Raw genomic sequence first — 20250 nt, forward strand, 5'->3', positions numbered from 1 at the left:
CGATCAAATTATTATTTTAAGATTTTTCGATACTTTTTATCTGTATGCGTTCTGAGATGTCAGTTTTTCTCATGAAAATTTGGCCGCTGCGAACCCACACGTATTTATAATTAAGTTCCCTAGCTTTCCTTCTGGAGGCTGCCTGGATACTTTTGTTTGTTGGTGAAAGATGTTCTACAACAAATACTGGGGTATGCTTATCGTTAGAGATCCCAAGATGACCCGAGTGTAATTTTTGTTTTGAGTTTACTTTGTTGAACTTTATACATGCAACTAAAAGCGTATCTCTTATTCGTTGGGAACTAAACTTAACAACAATTGACCTTGGACGTGTCGATTTTGGGTCTCGTTTTGCAAGACGGGTGCAGTTAATAATTTCTTTTTCATGTACGTCAAGTTTAACTGTTGAGCACAGCTGCATTACAATTGTGGTTAAGTTTTCCGTTTTTTTTTCAGGAACGCACTGAATTTCCAAGTTACTTAAACGGGTCTGGTGTTGTATTTGATTTATTTCTTGGCTTAAATCAGCTATGTTTCTGCGCAAACCTAAACTTTCTTCCTCTAATCGTTTAATTGTTACGTCCTTGTTTTTGATTTCCTCTTGAAGTTGATCTAGTTGTATGTTGAGTGTTGCAACACAGCTCTTGAATTCATTAATTTCAGAGCTAATTTGTTTCAAGTTTGTACTTATTGGGAAAAATAAGATTTTCGATTGATTCTTTAAGAGCTGAGTTAATTTCTTTCCTTATAATAGTCCTGATGTCGTTTGGATCAACACGATTCTCGCCTTCACATACGTTCTTCTTTTCACGCCGTTCTCTTGTTCGTTTGGTAACGTTATCACTGGGTGATATTGCTTTCGAGTCAATAATAAACGTTTGGCGCACAGGAGTATTCGTGTTATCGGTACGAGGCACCTTATTGCGGCAAGAGAGGCAGGCCCATGAGCTTTTTTGTTGTTTTGAGAGTAGGTTGAATGTAGCCTCCGTGACGCCAGCACACGCAATGTCATACTGCAGTTTACATGTGCAGCATTTTATGTGGTGTGTTTGATTCACAAGGGCTTTACATCCCGGGCATAAATCATCTTTTCCCATATTGTAGTAAAGTTCCCAAAGTAGTGTATTCGTCTCAGTAATGTATATAAGTTAGGTATCTTATCAGTGTAAACGCCACAGTCTTGCCGACGATCCAAATAGAATAATGAAATAAATTTTACAGTACCGTCAATATTTCTCCACGTTAGTATGATTCTAATAAAGATTCACTTTATTTACGTTGTGTATTTAAATTTTACAATTGTTATTACAGTAATTGAAGTTGATTGTTATGAAGTATGATCGTTTTAAATCTACTTATTTATTTAACTAATTAACTAATTACTCATTTAACCCCTTAACTATATTTACACTTTAACTTCACACAGCGATGTTGGTATTGAGTTTTAAAACATTGATTTCTTTGTAGAAATATTATTTGCTTTTAAACTTTATATACACTATATTATGTTTAGATAACACGATTATTAGGAATTAGCACTTTACTCTAGCGAATTATAATATTTTACTGTTCAAACACCACTGATTTAAATTTTTACTATTATTAATATGCGCAGCACTTGTTTACGTAACGACGCTAGCGCCAACCTGATGCTGGTTTCGAGTTAATAAAGAATATTTTTTCTTGCTTGGGTAGATTTTTAGATGCTTTGGGTGTTTTTTGTTACTTGACAAAAGCGTTTGATTTATTGAATGAGACTCTTATTAATAAAATATACCATTCCGGTGTACGAGGAGTCTCGCTGAAACTGCTAAAATCATATTTACAAGGAATAATCCCATTCGTAAATGTAAATGGAAAGCAATCTTTGGTTTCAATGGGCGTACCTCAAGGCTCAATACTGGGACCTTTCCTTTTTCTGGTATATATTAACGATCTGCCATTTTTATAAAAAAAAAGGTATCTTAATATAGTTTTGTTTGCCGATGACACATCTTCGTTATTTATAATGAAACGACAGCAAGATCAGGGTGTTGAAATAAATAATACATTGTTAGGAGTAGCAAAATGGTTCAATATGAATAATTTATAAATGAATAGAATTAAACCATAATGTTTGAAATTTACGTTGCCAAATATAAGGCAAGTACACATAAAAGTAAATGAGTTAATGACACAGAATTGAAAATTGATGATAATGCAGTATTTTTAGGTGTAACTTTAGATTCCAAACTGTAATGGGGCTTCATAAACACAATTTACATACTTCCAAAAAGAGCTGTACTTACCATATACCAAATAATAATAATTATAAACAGTCAAAAACAACCTACCTCATAGATGTAGCCGTACCCAATACCCACAATCTTAAGCAGAAACACACCGTAAATATCCAAAAATCTATATCACTAGCAGATGAAATCAAACAAATGTGGTAGCAAGAAACTGTCAGAATTTACCCATCATAATTTCGGTGTAATACCAAAATCTTTGAAATCTGCTTTCAGACTTTTGGATCTTCACGAAAATACATATATTCAATTCAATACATAAATTCAATAAAATCAATAATTATAGAGACTTGCTCTATAGTCCGCCGTTTTATGAACCCAACTTCTTTGACAATACAAGACGAAAATCATACCAATCATCATCCATTAACACACAACTCATCAACACTACATCTTCATACGCAAAACACTTGAACCAAGTTATTTGGCATAATGCCCGTACTTAACCTGCATAGGGCCGTTCATTCACCTAGAGTCGAGAACAAAAATCTGTTGAAATAGCAATAATACTTTATTTCATCTTTTTCTTTCACTCACTGCACGTAACTTAATTTACTAAATGTACAATATTTTATTGTATAATACTAATTATTCACATCTTTTTATCATTAATTGTAATAATAATAATATTGGAAAACGGTTTTCCATTGATATTAAAATGGGTTGACCTCTGACCCCGAAACTAGTTAAAACTGTATCAAATAAAATTTGAAAAACAAAATTTTATGAACGATGCGGGACTCGAACCCACGACCTCCGGGGTTCTGTGCCGGTGCTCTAACCAACTGAGCTAACCGTTCGAGTTCAAATTTTATTTGTGTATTAATCCTAGAAGTGAGGGTTATCAATTTAAAAATATAACATATTGCTTAGATTTACATGAGCGATATCTCAAGTCAATTTCCTAATATGCAAATATTGGGGTTGAGCAGGTTATCAACTGTAAAGTAGATCTTGTAGATGAAGCCACAACCTGAGAGTTGAACAAAGCAAACAAGATTTTATAACGAGGCGTTACTCGTCGGTTAGCTCAGTTGGTTAGAGCACCGGCACGGAACGCCGGAGGTCTTGGGTTCGAGTCCCGCATCGTTTATAAAATTTTGTTTATCAAATTTTATTTGTGTATTAATTCTAGAAGTGAAGGTTATCACTTTAAAAACATAACATATTGTTTAAAACTGTATCTTTGGGTATAATAAATTGAAATAAAATGTGTGTGTGTGTGTAGTAGACATTCCGTTTCTGAATATAAAAATTGTTTAAGATAGGCTGTGGTTTTCTTTATTACCTTGAAATTGCTTAATGTGTAGATAAAAGTCTTCTCAAGAATCTTATTGTATAGTTTAGAGGAGAGAGCATCATATTGACGTTACGCGAAGGCCGTTTTACATTTTATTATGGGACATATTTGGGTGCGGCGTCGTCCAAGAACAGTCACGTTGAGGGGTAGGGTCGCATGTTTTCTTAATATACTCCGAAGATTATATAGTTGCCGGACCGTTACAATTTGGCATTCAGGTTGGTAGAGTATTGGATACGTTTATGAAGCATTATATTCAGGATAGCTCTTTGAGCTCTTTCCAGGCTTAACATAATTGTTACGCGGGCTCCACCCCAAACAGGAATACAATAGGTCAATAGTGATTGGCATAGGGCAAGGTATTATAGTTTTCACCGTATTAGGATCGTCAGTCAGGATCGTAGTCACATGTCGTAACGTCTTAAATATGTATATTAATTTCCACAGCCTCACTTTTAACGCTTCTATTTGTGTATGCAATTTTAGCTTAGAGTCTATGTGGATGCCGAGGTACTTTACGCTAGAGACAATATTGAGAGAGGGGCAGTTACAGGTGGGTGTTATTGAATGACAAGTATGTGTGTTGATATTCGACTTTTCAAGTGGAACCGAAGAAGCAAAAAGGAAGAATTTGTGGTTTTCGGATATTTAATGTGTATAAATAAGTTGCAACCCAGTCAGCCACGATGTTAACCGCTTGTTGGGCGTGGTGTTGGGCACTACCATGCACAATTTCCGATTCGAAAGATAACTCCGGAAAATTCCCAAAGAGTTCGAATTCCATAATGCTCTAACTTAGTGATTAAGGTCGGAATTCATACCGTGTCAAAGGCTAATGAGAGATATTTTTGTGCGTTTCTGATATTCGTGTAAGGAGTGTGTTTTGCATAGTTTGTTGGTAATAAAATAATAGATTTTTCTTAACATAGTAGTACCTGATAACAGCAACGATCGTACGGGATTAATACTTAGTCATACTTTTTGATCAAGTTCCCGTAGGCACTGCTCAGATTTTATCAGGATTTGTCTGAGCCCTTGGTCCTTACGAAAAATTACCTTGGAGTTCGAAGTCCAGCAAAGTTTATACCCGTTATCTCTGGCGTGCGTCCGAGCTTGGTAGAATAGCTTTTTTTATCAGACTGTATGAAACATGTCTAAGATCTATATGTGAACGCGAATGTGTTTTATACTTGTATAAAATCCTGTTGGCAACACAGTGTGAACGCAAGAATGTTTCAGACAATTGCAATACATGTTAAAAACAAATAATTGTGTTTTGACAGGTATTCTACAAGTTTTGAATAAAACAAGTTTATGACTTGTTTCTTGGTGTAAACGAGGTGTTACATAACCACACAAACTAAATAAAACTAATACGTCTTATCCTATTCGTAAAGTATGCAAATAAGTCCATTCGTAAGTAAATAAGTTAAACTGTTAGTAGTACACCACAGAACAAGGTAATATTTACAATTATGAAGTTTGATAAAAATCTAATCGACACAATAAACAATAGCAAATGTAATGTCTCTGGCGGCCGGGCGGTATGTCAGCCATGTCATATTGCGAAGAGGAACAGATGGCCGGTCTGAAATCGATCGAAGAATGACCATAGCTAAATGTTTTTTTTATCCTACTAAAAATAAAACTCTCTAAAAGTCTTAAGTGCGCCGTAGCTAGAGTATAATTATTGGCCAAATGAGACTTAAAATCTACGTCTCAAGGTGACGAGTGCAATTATTGTAGTATACCACTCAGAATTTTTGAGTTTTTTTAAGAATCCTGGGCGATACTGCATTGAAATGGGAAGGGCGTATGAATTACCATCAGATGAACATTCTGCTCGTATCATCCCTTACTGACATAAATAAAAATTCGATATTATAACTTTTAATTTGAGACTCACAATTGAGTTGCCGACTCCACATAATGTGGGATAAGGGCTAATTTATGATGATAAAATTTAAGATTTTTAGTTAGTTTCGATTACCTCAGAAAGACTTACGAGACTGTTTTCAGAGTATGTGATCGATTCTAATAGAAGAACATCGATTCGAATGTCAATAGTACCTAAATAAGTATTTACTAAACTACAACACTCAAAGAAATTGATGACAATATTTCCGTCACCGCCATTTACAGGAAAATCTACATAATGTTTTATTTTGAATCCCCTGTTCAAATAATTGATTACGGCAAAAATTTAGAAAATAATTACTATATTAATTTCATTTTGACGCATGAGAAAAACCTAGATGACATATGGGCATTCTCATTTTACAATAAATTACCAAAAATTGTATCTGAATTATCACTACATAAATTTAAATATTTTATCAAATGCAGACTGATGTCGAAGGCTTATTACAGTATTGATGATTGCGTAAACGATATTATAATGTGGAATTGAATAGTATTATAGTTATATCTTTATGGATTTTATGGTTCAGCATTGTGCTGTTTTACTAGATTGCAATCTGTTGATTTTATGTCAATTAAATATTTTTGAATTTAAGAGTTATTAGCGCTCCACCGCTTTATTGTATTTTTTTGTACTTTAATAAACTGATAAAAAGATTAATTAAAACACAATGGGAAAGTATAAAACAGCTGAATATTATCGAAAACATCACATTTGAACAAAATTAAGAGTGAAAAATGTTTGTCAGAATACTTGTATTGATTCATCTCCAAGGTAATTAATTATTTTATTATGTGTGTACAATAAATGTCATCATCAGAATGTAATTGCACTTATACTATACAAGCTTACCCGACAGACGCTGTTCTGTCAATAGAAAAAACAACAATGTAAGTATTCGGGAATAATGTAATCTAAAGTCATCGGAAATATGTACCTAATCAAAGTCATGAGGTATAATTGGAACAAAATCGTATTTCTGAATGATTTTAAAATATGTAGAGAATAATAAGGAATAATTTCGTTTTTGTGTAAACATCTTTTACATTACCGCTATATAATTGCCAATTCTTTGAAGTATTAAAATGGATATAATATATTATCCTTAAAATAATATGATGATTCACAAATCAACCATAAATTATTTTGTTATATCTCAGAGTTTAGACAGCGTTTTTGTTCAAGCTCCCAGGCGGCTTGTTTTTTCCGACACCGCTAACAAATATCTATAATGTATACAAATATGTATACAAAAACTTAACAAATTACATACTAAAACCTTCCTTAGGAACCACGCCATCCATTGGTGCAATCAATTTACTGTGAATAGGCAGACAGACACACGCGGCGGAGAACTTTTTTTAAATTGTCTTTTTGGTAATGTTATCCTTTGGATTTGCCTACATAATGCAACAATACCAATGAAAGTGATGTGCGGCTGATTCGTACAACATTAATTTACAAAACTATCTCTGAAAATAGCGATTTTGGTTATGAAGAAAAATCAGAGATATAACAACAAAACCTTATCTTTGATGCCCACGGGAATATTCAAATGTTAAAATAAACCCACGATTCAACATTTAAGGTTGTTGTGGCGTACATTACTGTAACACACCACGTTCACTCTTTGTTTCACATTCACCATTCCGATACTACACGACTTCTTCACCTCTGAACCTTGCTGGAACGTAACGCCCCCTTTCACCCCCTCGCGCTCATCCTGTTGCGTCAGTTCGGCTTGCAGGTTCATTACCGTTAGGTACATGACGTGATATTTTCATGCTCTCACTGTTTCGTTTTTTAAATTTTTCATTGTTACGTTTTGACTTTGGTTGTTAATAGTTCTGCAGTTTCCGTTGTTCTGTGTCGCTAAAATAGCACTGTCAGAAAAATAAATACTCTTTTTTATTTAGCCTAGATTCTTACGTTGATTTTCCATCAATATAATAATATTCAGCATCACAACACAACACCTTTAGATCAATATATTATATTACTGAAAAAATCGTTTATGTATTAAAAATAATATCCACAAATGTCACATCGTTGCTTTGTTACGGTGTGCAAAACGTCATCGACGTCAGGTCCAGTATAACCTGTAAGGTGGCATGTTTAAAGCGACCATGGCACTTCTAATACCTTCTTATTGAGATTAAATGGATAACCGTTTGTGTCTACGTCATCCACAGTAGCAAATGAAAAACTTTTAACTCCCGTCATCTATCTGGTGGTTACAGGATATGCCAAAGGTGATCCGATAATGAGTTTTTTGAAATTGATGATAAAATTTTCGGGGGTTATGAAACTACCATCGAGGCATTTCCCTACCAAGCATGTGGTGTCTAAAACTAAGGATCGCTAAGGACTATGTGGGGGCTCAATCTTGAATGTTGAATATATTCTTACCGCAGCACATTGTGTCATAGGGTAAGTATATAATATTATATTTAAGTACTAGCTGATATACCGCGACTACGTCCGCGTACACACAGTATTGAGCTACTACGTTAGCGGAATTTCAATTATATTTTTAAAATAAATGAACTGTTATGACATATTCTGTCGCGATACTTTTTGTTAATAATGATGTGTTCTTCAAAGCCGTTGTAAGTTATTTTATTCTATCATCAATATCAAATCAGTTCTGTAGTTTCGGAGTCTATTCAGTGCAAACAAACAAACAATCATATCTTTCCTCTTTATATTATTAGTATAGATATGCTCCACCCATATGACCCCGTTCAACGTAGAGCTTCCAAGCGTTGGAACTTCACTACATCTTTAGAGTAAATTTATTCTTTGTTCAGTAATCTTTGACCAGCTCGATCGCTTGGCTTACTAGGTTGCAAAGGTTCATCAAGAATAAGTAAAATTGTCACCGAGACAGCCCAAATGATTGCAAAACTGAAGTGGCCGTAGGCAGGGCATATACTTCGAGGAAAAGATGACCGTTGGGGCAGTAAAGTCCTCGAATGGTGACCACGTACCAGAAGACGCAGTGTTGAGGGCAGCGCAGGACCAATCGTCGAAGAGATCTTTAGGGAAGGCATTTGTCCAGCAGTGGATGTCTTCCGACAAACCAAAACAAGTAGCTTCTAAGCAGCTGCTACGAAAAAAGGACAAACTAGCAAATGGACAAAAGTATACAAGGATCAAACACCACAACAACAAAACTACCCCAACTAAAAATACTAGACCATGGTTTTTGTCAAGGCTAACTCAACTGTCAACTAAAACTAACAATTAGGTAAAAATTATGCAGGCCGATGAACTTATAGAATCTGGTGCTGATATTCCAGCTGGTACTAATGTAACTGTTAGTGGATTGGGTCGTACAGTTGTAAGTATTTTCCTATATTACACACAATCGAGTTGCAAAATATGAGGACGTTTGACCCGGAGATTGATTGTACTTCGGAGAAAGTTGACAGAAAATTGCATTGCAAACATAAACTTAGTATACTTACTAGAGAAATAGTCGAACCCTATGTGAGAGCGAGATAACAATCCTTACACAAAAATCTAGGTTTGAGAAAGAGACGGAATAGATAGACCATGAAACCGTTTTAAAACAATTTATCCATTTTTCTCCTTTCAAATTGGACCGTATTTTAATTTTAGTGCTTTTATCGTAATTGTTCTGTGTTTTAACGGATGTTAATTAAAAAGATAATAATATAATGGTGTCGTGTTCTGTATTAGATTGTGTTGTTATCGACAGCAACAATCGAAATAAAGAAACATTTAAGACGTATTCTTCTATACTGATTTCGTGATGCTTATCTTCGTAGAACATTTTCACTAAAATATTTTGTATTACATTTTATATACGGATAAACGCTCTATTTTCTCAAGATTATATTAATTAAAAATATATGTGTTAGAAAATAAAATGTTGGACACTTAAAAATACACTTCACTAGCTTACTAACATATCTATAAAAGGACACATGATCATTTTTAATTTAGTCTCGCCGTAATGAGGAGAGTGTTTGTCTAATAGACAGACGCTAGTATACTAAGCTTATGATTGCAAATGAAAACAATTGTGAATCCAAACTGTGAATTAAATCAAATATTTTATTTTGGTTAAAAGAATGACACTTCTGTGATTTCCAGCATATAAATTATTTTACAAACAATGTTTACATAGTGAGACATGAATAAAGTGATGATGTTTGTATTTAGAGGTTACAGTACACAGAGACCCTTGCAATAGAGGTTATAAAAAATTCTATTAAATTTTTTAAAAGGAAATTTGTGAAGTGTGAGTACCGTAAAACGGGATGAATACAGATGAAATTGAACTTTGTACAAAAAGTTTGCAATGTACCTGACTGAAATGTGTGTCCGTCACAATATATGAGTATTGCAATATTGTCTTTAAAAGAATTAATGAAAAATATAATGATAAAAACTGTGCTGTTTATTTTTAGACTGAATGTTATCATCATCATCATCGAATGAGATGGATAAAGGGTTGCTAGAGAAAACTGGTCAGAGTTATCAAAAGAATCACTTAATCGTTTTGTTTTATATTACTGAATATTATGAAAGGCTCAAATCAAAGTATCGATCAGAAATTATGATCTATGGCAGCCCTTCAAACTTCATTAGACATTTGCTGTAGTATACTTAGGCCATGAGTAAGTTGTATCTCTTCGGGCTGCAAAATGTTGCCTTAAGTGGATTTATTAGCGAATATTATGAACGATCCACGGTTATCAATTGATAAAAGGCGATCATCTCCATCTGTTGCTTCGATTTGTGCAATTTACGTTTTCCTTTCAAATCAACATTTAAGGTGAAGAAGACATGCTGTCTCTTATAAGTATAAAATGTCGCTTTACTTAAAGTGGATCACCATCTGATGTTTCAGTTTAATAAACAGCGGTCTACACGATTCGTACGGACCTACCCCACAAATCGCATGGATACATTTTTTTGTGCAATAAATGCTTTTTGGATGTTTACGCCATTACCCCAAATTATAAGACCGTATCTCAAGATAGATGCAATATGAGCATGGTAAGCTGACAGTGTGGTACCTAAATCTGTAATTTTTCGTAGGCGCCTCAGGGCATAAACAAATTTATTTACTCTACCACAGACCTCATTTATGTGTGATGTCCATTTATGTTCATTGTCTAAAATAATACCTAAAAATGAAGTTTCCTTTTTTTCATCCATAATGACGTCATTACATTCTATTTTTAAATTATTACGTAGAACATTTGAAAATGTCATGTAGTTCGATTTAGTTAGATTTATTTTAAGATTATTCATACCAAGCCATTTAATCATTTTGTCCATATTATTTATAATGTCATTGTTAAATTTCATAATATCAAATTTTTTAATGTCAGATTCAAAAATTATCGAAACATCATCCGCGTATAGAAATATTTTATTATTTGTAACGTCTATAATGTCATTTATGTTTTTTTTTTTTTTTTATGGAATAGGAGGACAAACGAGCGTACGGGTCACCTGGCGTTAAGTGATCACCGCCGCCCACACTCTCCTGCAACACCAGAGGAATCACAAGAGCGTTGCCGGCCTTTAAGGAAGGTGTACGCGCTTTTTTTGAAGATACCCATGTCGTATCGTCCCGGAAACACCGCACAAGGAAGCTCATTCCACAGCTTCGTGGTACGAGGATGAAAGCTCCTTGAAAACCGCACTGTGGAGGACCGCCACACATCCAGATGGTGGGGATGATATCGTAACTTGTGGCGTGTCGTGCGAAGGTGAAATTCGGCGGCAGGAATCAGGTTGAACAGCTCTTCGGAACACTCCCCTTGATAAATGCGGTAGAAGACACACAATGAAGCGACGTCTCTACGCAACGCCAAGTGATCCAGCCGTTCACAGAGTACTGGGTCCCCGACAATTCGAGCTGCTCTGCGTTGCACGCGGTCAAATGGATCGAGCTGATACTGGGGTGCGCCAGACCAGAGATGACAGCAATACTCCATGTGAGGCCGGACCTGCGCTTTGTAGAGCGCTATAATGTGGGCCGGCTTGAAGTATTGCCGTGCTCTATTTATGACGCCCAGTTTCTTTGAAGCCAGTTTGGCTTTGCCCTCCAGATGGCCACGGAATTGGCAATTGCTCGAGAATTCGAGACCCAGTATTCCGATACTAGGCGAGGCTTTAAGGGAAGTGTTCTCGAAGAGCGGTGATACGGCAAATGGGGTTTTTTTAGTGGTAAACGCGCAAACTTGAGTCTTCTGGGGGTTAAATTGGACAAGGTTCAACTTACCCCATTCCGCGACCTTCTCGAGAGAGGACTCGATAGAAGACACAAGTTTCACCCGGCACTGGTCGACGTTTTCCCGAGAGAGACCTGCATGGCCCGTGTATACGGCATCACAGTGCTGTCGTCTGCATAGCAATGCATGTTGGCGGTGTCCAACATATCATTGATATGCAGAAGAAACAGCGTGGGAGATAGCACACAGCCTTGGGGCACTCCAGCGTTCACGGGCTTGGGATTCGAGCAATAACCGTCGATAACGACCTGTATGCTGCGCCCAGTGAGGAAGCTGGAGGTCCATTTGCATAAGCTCTCGGGAAGCCCAAATGATGGAAGTTTTGCGAGGAGCGCCTTGTGCCATACACGATCAAAGGCCTTCGCTATATCCAGACCAAGTGCCAGGCCTTCCCCCTTGCTTTCAATAGCCGCCGCCCATCTCTGTATTAGGTATACCAGAAGATCGCCAGTCGACCGACCATGGCGAAAGCCGTACTGCCGGTCGTTGATCAACTGGTGACCCTCAAGGTATACCAAGAGCTGGCGGTTAATTATGCTCTCCATAATTTTGGAGAGTAGGGAGGTAATAGCAATAGGCCTGTAGTTTGCCGGATCCGAACTGTCTCCTTTTTTTGGGATCGGATGGACAAGGGCTGACTTCCATGAATCAGGGACTACGCCTTTTGAATAAGAGTGCCGGAATAAACGCGTTAGCACCGGCGTCAACTCAGGGGCACACGTTCTAAGCACGATTGGAGAAATGCCATCCGGCCCGCTCGACTTCCTGACGTCCAACGAAAACAGAGCTCGCCTAACAGTTTTCTGTCGGAACTGTACTTCAGGCATGGAGCTCTGACACCGCGGGATGGTCGGCGGTGTTTTACCGTTGTCGTCAAGAGTCGAGTTGGAGGAAAAAAGAGTGCACAGGAGATCGGCTTTCTCTTTTGCCGTATGGGCCAGGGTGTCATTCCTCATGTGCAACGGCGGCATGGACGGCTGGTTGAAGTTACCAAGAGCAGCTTTCGACAACGACCAGAACTTGCGTGTTCCGGTCGGGTAACTGGAAAGCTGCTCGCCAATTTTGACGACGTGCTTCGATTTCGCACGGGCGATTTACCGCTTAAAAAATCTGGAGGCACGGTTATATTTCCTCTTCAGAACTTTGCAGTTCGGATCCTTTGAGCCCAGCGCCGCAACCCAAGTTCGATACGCCTGTTTTTTGCAGACAGATGCTGCTTTAACTGACGCATCGAACCAGGGCTGTGATCTGCCACCGATCGGTACTACAGAGCTTGGTCTAAAAATATCCATGCCCTGCAGTATCACATCGGCTACTGCAACGGCGCAGGCACTAGGATCATCTGAAAGGAAACAAACCCTGCCCCAAGGGTAGGATGCAAAAAAGGAACGCATCCTATCCCAATCTGCTGACTTGTAGTGCCAAACGCGGCGGGTCGCTGGTGGTCTGCGACGTTGGCGTCGGATAGGCTGACCAGGCAATGGTCGGACGTTCCGAGAGGGGCGTCGACAGAGACCTGGTAACCATCGGGATGTGTAGTCAGCAGAAGATCTAATAAGTACGGCATGTAAAACATGTAAAACTATATTATATATATAGTATTATGTAAAACAAAAATAGAATTGGCCCCAGGACACTTCCTTGAGTTACACCACACTGGTTAAATGTATATTCAGATTTGTATGTTTCTTTCTCACTAATTTTATTAGTTTGAGTAATAATTACACTTTGTTTCCTATTTTTTAAATATGATCGGAACCAATCTAACACAAGCCCCCGTATTCCATATGCCTCTAATTTTTTTTAATAATAAGTCATGGGACACTTTATCAAAAGCTTTTGACATGTTAAAGTAGTCAATGTTTTTGTGTCAATATTTTGAGCAATTGAGTGTGATAAAGAATAGATTGCATCATTAGTAGATCTATTTTTCTGAAAGGCAAATTGTTCATCTTTAATTAAATGAAATTTATTACTGAACTCCTTTAACCGTAAACACATACATTTCTCAAAGATTTTTGATATGATAGGTATGAGATGATTATGTAATGGGTCTGTAATTTTCAATGTTATTTTTATCTCCGTTCTTGAATAGGGGGCTAATTATGCATATTTTAAGTTCTTCAGGAAGAGAACCACAAGAAAAGGATATTAATTAAATGTGTCAGCACGGGTACCAATTCTGCTTGACATTGTTTTATTACTTTTGTACATATCTCGTCATATCCTTCTGCAGTGGTATTATTTAGAGACATAGTTTGTGTATATACTTCCGGTTCAGATATGGGTCTCAGGTTCATAGAAGAGGGATTCTGACTAATGTTGAATGGATTTTGACAGCATTGATTTTGATTTGCATTGAGTATACTAATATTATTGAAGTAGTCATTGAAAGATGTAGCTATTTGGGTAGGGTCTATTATTGTTTGATTACCTAGTGTAAGTGAATCAATTTCGGTACGTCTACTCTGAGAATTTAACTAAATTGTAAAAACAATTTTCCAAGTTGATGTACATTTATTTTTACTTTTATTCAAATAATGAATATTGCAATTTTTCTGTGCCTTGTGTATACAATTACGCAAAATTTTGGAGTATTTTAAATAATTAGATTTATTTATATCCGATTTCATTTGGTAATAACGGTATCGTAAATTTCGCTTAGGCCTGCAACTTACTCTTAATCCCTTTGTTATCCACTTATTGCTGTTATTTCTCAATTTAATTTTAAATACCTGAATGCAAATAAATATAATTTTTGTAAACAAAATTAAACATTAACTACCTTAAGTCTCAATGCCGTATTGTAATGATGACTATATTATATCACAACACAGTATCGCAACATTCATGACATCGTCAACACATTGAATAATAATACACTGAAATGCAAAGAATAATTATTTACCTATTACCTATTTGTAGTAATAACACTTCTGTTTTAACACTTTAAGAATATTTTTGCTATAAAGCACCATTCGATGCGAAAATTATCCAAGATGGTTTTTGGCTACTTATTTTTCGAAATCCAACGTTTCTTCATTAATTTATTTCGTTTTAAAATTCGCCCAGCGAAGTTGGTTGGAACAGCTAGTTATTAATAAATATACTACTATTTAATAAACTATTTAATACTATTTAATTCCTTTACATCAATGTATACTACTTCAGTAGTATACATTGATGTAAAGGAATTAAATTGTTGGGTTGTTATGTTGATAATAATGATGAAAATGAATGAAAGAACCTAGGTAAGGTAAAAAAAGATTTTATTTTTCTGGTAGAAGTATTATAGCGACACGGTACAACAAAAGTGAGTTTAGCAGAGAAAAAGCTACACGTGGCGGCTCTCTTATTCTTGTAAGTAAATTATTTAAATTCAAAGAACGAGAAGATATTGTAGGCCTCTCTGTTGAACGTACAATTGAAATAGCCTGTGCATAGCTCAAGTGCGCCATTGTTGTTAGTATATACAGACCCCCAGATGCAGTATATGAATTATTTGAAAGTGTATTGGAGGAGGTTTTATTAAAATTATCTGAGTCTAAGAAGTATATAATGATATGTGGTGATTTTAATATTAATTTATTAGAAAGATCCTCAACCTGTATTAGATTCAGATCTTTATTCAAATCATATGATTTAACCAATATTTTCTTAGAGCCTACTAGAGTAACTGGCACCTCCAAAAGCTGTATTGATAACATATTTACCAATTATAAACCCATCACTCAGGCAATAATTAACAAACTGAGTTCAGACCACTTTGGTCAGTTAGCCTCTTTTAATATTGAGATCAATAAATGTACTAAAATTAAAAAGTTTACGTTTGTTCCTGTGAATAATAGGCGAATGGAGAAATATAGAGGCAATGTGTCAGTTAAACTCTCAAATTTGGATTTATTCAAATATAATATTAATCCAAATGAAATGTATGATATGTTTTTTAAAATAATTAAAACAGAGTTTGCTTCTATATTTACTTCTAAGACAGTCAAATCAGGTGGTCTCCTGTCATTTAATGATTGGGCAACAGCTGGAATTCATAGGAGCAGACAAAGGCTATATGAACTGTATAGTGAGAGATCATTGTATAATCATGATACATCTTTTCTCGAGTATGTTAAAAAATACTCTAAATTATATAAAAGTGTTTGTTCTATTGCAAAGTCTATGCATATCAGACAAATAATTAAAAATGCACCAAATAAAATAAAGATGACTTGGAATGTTATTAACTGGACATCTGGAAGATTGAAAGACCGCAACATTGAATATAATCTATCAATAAACAATACAATAATTCAATCTTAGCAGGAAGTTGCTACTGCTTTTGAGAAATTTTTTTCTGAGATTCCAGTTTCTATCACAAACACTCTTGTCTCCTCCATCAGTGTTGCTGAGTCACTTCTTCTGGAAAATGTTATAGGATGTCAACAAAGTTTCAATTTTTTTTGTTAGCCCTGGAGAAATAATTAAAACTTTTAAATCTCTAGACATGAAAAAAACTGCTGATATATGGGGCATTTCTGTTAAAATAATAAGTTCAATAATTGATGTCATAGCACCATATCTTGCAATAGTATTTAATAATTGTATTAATCGTGGCGTATTTCCTGACCTTCTGAAACATAGTAAAATTACACCAATATTTAAGTCGGGATGCTCTTCTTCTGTGTCGGTTTTGCCGACCCTTAGTAAAATTTTTGAAAAATAATTTTAAGCCAAATGCTTACTTACTTTAACTCTCATAAGTTACTTCATTTGAAACAATTTGGCTTAACTAGGGGACGTTCAACAACGGATGCAGGTGTTGAGCTGATCAAGAATATTTTTGATGCCTGGGAGGAATCGCAGAATGCACTTGGCATCTTCTGTGATTTATCTAAGGCTTTATTTTTCAGGATTGTGTTCAACATTCAACGCTGGTCAGGAAGCTATACCACTATGGCATAAAAGGAACTTCGCTCGATCTTCTGACTTCATATCTAAACAATAGAATTCAGAAGGTCAACGTGAATGGCAGGAGATCTCCTGGGACTCCTCTCAGTATGGGGGTACCACAAGGGTCTATTCTTGCACCGTTCCTCTTCCTTATCTATATAATTGATCTTCCTAATCTTATAGAGAAAAAACATAAGGTAGTATTGTTTGCGGACGACACTTCACAGATTTTCAAAGTGAAAAGAAACCAAGCTATGTATGACGAAGTGAACGATATTTTATCTGGCATCGTGTACTGGTTTAGCGCTAATAACCTATTGTTAAATAGCAAGAAAACTAAATTCATTAAATTTACCGTACCAAATGTCAAAAATGTAAATGCAAATGTTTTGTTAAACGGAGAGGTGATCTAACCGGTGGAATCTGCTATATTTCTTGGCATAACTCTAGATTCCAAATTACAATGGGGCCCCCGTATTGAAGGATTCGCGAACAGACTTAGTTCTGCAGCATACGCGGTTAAAAAAATTAGACAATTAACTGACATAGATACGGCGCGACTAGTATAATTTAGTTATTTCCATAGTATTATGTCCTATGGTATATTGCTATGGGGCAAGGCTGCTGATATTAATACAATATTTGTGCTGCAGAAGAGGGCTATTCGCGCTATTTATAACCTAGGTCCTAGAGAATCATTGAGAGCAAAATTCAAAGAAATTAACATCCTGACTGTTGCTTCTCAATATATTCTTGATAATGTAATGTATGTTCATAGCACATAAGTGAATTTGCCAGAAACTGTCATAACCATAATGTTAACACCAGGAACAGACATAAACTGATGATGCCTACTACTCGGCTTAGTCTAGTTAGTAAGTCTTTTGTGGGGCGATGTATATGCTTTTACAACAAGATCCCAGAAAATGTTCAAAACAAAGGTGTTACGTTATTCAAAAGAATTGTTAAAAAACGTTTGTGTGGTAAAGGTTACTATAACATAAATGACTTTCTTAATGATACCACAGATTGGGAATGTAGCGACCACCCTCAGGCTATTAAATAATAAGTTTAATTGTACAATGTTACTTTGTAAATGTTACTTTAATTGTAAAACATATTTTTGATGAAAAAAAAAGCCCGATGAGTTTGTTGCGCCCATTCTTCTCAGGCCTGAGGCATTCACTTTTCAATGGGTGGTAGTTTTTTTTTGACTTTCAATAAGTGATTTCACATCCTATTTTGAATAAAAATATTTGAATTTGAATTTGAACTCAGCTCTGTGGCATACGCCGTAAGTAAGATCAGAGAGTACACGATTGTTGCTACAGCTAGCTTAGTGTACTTCAGTTATTTTCATAGCATCATGACCTGCGGTGTTTTTCTGTGAGGTCATGCTGCTGACATTGATCCAGTGTTTACTTTGCAACAGAGATATGTTGGTGCTATATTATATCAGCTTGGTGATAGACAGTTCGAGAAAGAAAAATTAAAACAAATAAATGTTATGACTGTTCATTGTTAGTACATTTATACAAAAAATATATACGTTCACAAAAATAATCACCTTTTTGCTCTTAATAGTAATTTTCATTATTATAACATTAGAAATAAGTGATTGCTTGGAACTAATTCTAGAAGGCTTCATAAGATACATACTCGTACTAAGGGTGAATGTATACACGTTTATGATAAAGTCCTAGCCACTTTTCAGGCATTGTCTATAAATAAATTAAAATATGTCATTGAAAAATGGTTCTGTCGTAAATCTTACTACCCTACAGCTGAATATCTAAGTGATTGGACAGCCTGCGACTAGATTATGATTATTTTATAGCAATAGTAATGACAGTACATTATTGTATGTTTTATTAAAAAGAGCGTTTCTGAAGCGGTAGTAGTATTTAGTATATTAGGAATGGCATCTAAAACAATTCTAAAGGTATTAATTTTGGGCAACGGCAACGTAATGCCTTTGTATGTACATAGGCACATAAGTGATTGTGATGAAGAAAATGTCTTACCTACCCATATTGTCAACACTAGGATCAGACATAAACTTATAACAACTACTGTGCTAAGTTGAGTTAGTAAGTCTTTTGGGTGCGATGTACATATGCTTTTACGACAAACTTCCAGAAAATTAAAAAAAAAAACTATTACGAAACATTTGTGCGGCCAAATAAGCCCGCTGAGTTTCTTGCGCCCATTCTCGCAATTCAGGCATACTTTTTCGAATGGGTAGTTTTTGACTTTCAATAAGTGGTATTGTATCCTATTTTGAATAAAAATATTTTAATTAGAATTTACGGCTGTAATTATTGAATGGAAATATCATTACCACGTGATTTCTAATGAAATATGGAAATAATTGTTATATTTTATATATAACGAGCGACGAATACGACGTTGTTTTTGCTTAATTTATTAAATTACATCATCAAAAAAACAGGTAACAAATTGGTGCTGTATCGTACGGCTGACAAGACAGATTTGCATCTTACTCTGTTATATATTCAAATATAGCCGATGCAGAGATGAGAGATTGGGTTAAATCTGTTGCAGGTTTTTAGAACAACAACACTTTTTTCCATTAAATTGATATTAACTATGTTATATTTCATTTAAATTCCTCTCATCGTTGTGCCTGTATTATCATATATTATATGATATTATTAAAGTGAAACAATCTACTCAAATTTTATCGTCCATCTATCGCATGTCACATTACAGCCCGCCGCTGAGTATTAAAGATTTATGTGAAGGTGATGATGTGGTGCTGCTTATTATTATTATGAATTTGAAAAATCAATAAAAGAATTTGGGTTAATTATAAAAGTATTTATTTGTCTGGCAGTAGATACTATTATAGCGACACAGAACAAGTACATACCGTACTGATACAACTGGACGAGCGAGTTAAGGGTGCTAACCCTATAGATTTATGCTTTGTCAGCCAAAGTAGAGCATAGCAACAAGTCGTAGGTAGATTTACTTTACACGTGTAGAACCTCCTGGAAACAATATTGCTGATGTACCAAATTACTTTCCCACAGAAATTATTGCTGATGTACCAAATTACTTTCCCACAGAAATATGACTCTCTTTGTTAGAATAAGCTATATAATGTAAGTTTCCGTAAAATTAAGTATTCTGTGTTTAGTCTTAGCTCCGTAAACATTGTAAATCGGGTTTATTGAATAAAGTTTTTTTTTTATAAAGCAAAAATATTCAGTTATTCCTTGACTGGCGCAGCCGGTAAGAAAATTTTCGGGCAACAAAGCAGACTCCTAACGTTCGTTTTAACGATTAATCGGGTCAACGAACCAAAAATAAATTTGTCAAGAGAAGACACGGCGCGGAGCAAGCTGACCAGAATCACTGATCACAGAAGGAGAGCGGAGAAGCGGGTTATGTGAGTAAATCTTTTCACTATCCTGTCAAATTTCCTTTTATATTTTCCTGGTGATCTTTATATGTGTTTCGTGTAATAATAGGGATTAGAAAAAGCCCGTC

At 35.5% G+C, this 20250-nt stretch overlaps 1 protein-coding gene and 1 non-coding gene across 2 annotated transcripts in view; both read right to left on the minus strand.

The window, feature by feature from the left end:
- Positions 1 to 20250, minus strand: part of LOC126972924 (mite allergen Der p 3-like) — a 214173-nt gene that overhangs the window by 141840 nt on the left and 52083 nt on the right. The window lies entirely within an intron of this gene.
- On the minus strand, positions 3018 to 3091 carry Trnas-aga (transfer RNA serine (anticodon AGA)). The gene has a single exon. It is a non-coding gene; the product is annotated as a tRNA-Ser (tRNA).

Source organism: Leptidea sinapis, chromosome 2 (genome assembly GCF_905404315.1).
Source record: "Leptidea sinapis chromosome 2, ilLepSina1.1, whole genome shotgun sequence".
Classification (NCBI taxonomy): domain Eukaryota; kingdom Metazoa; phylum Arthropoda; class Insecta; order Lepidoptera; family Pieridae; genus Leptidea; species Leptidea sinapis.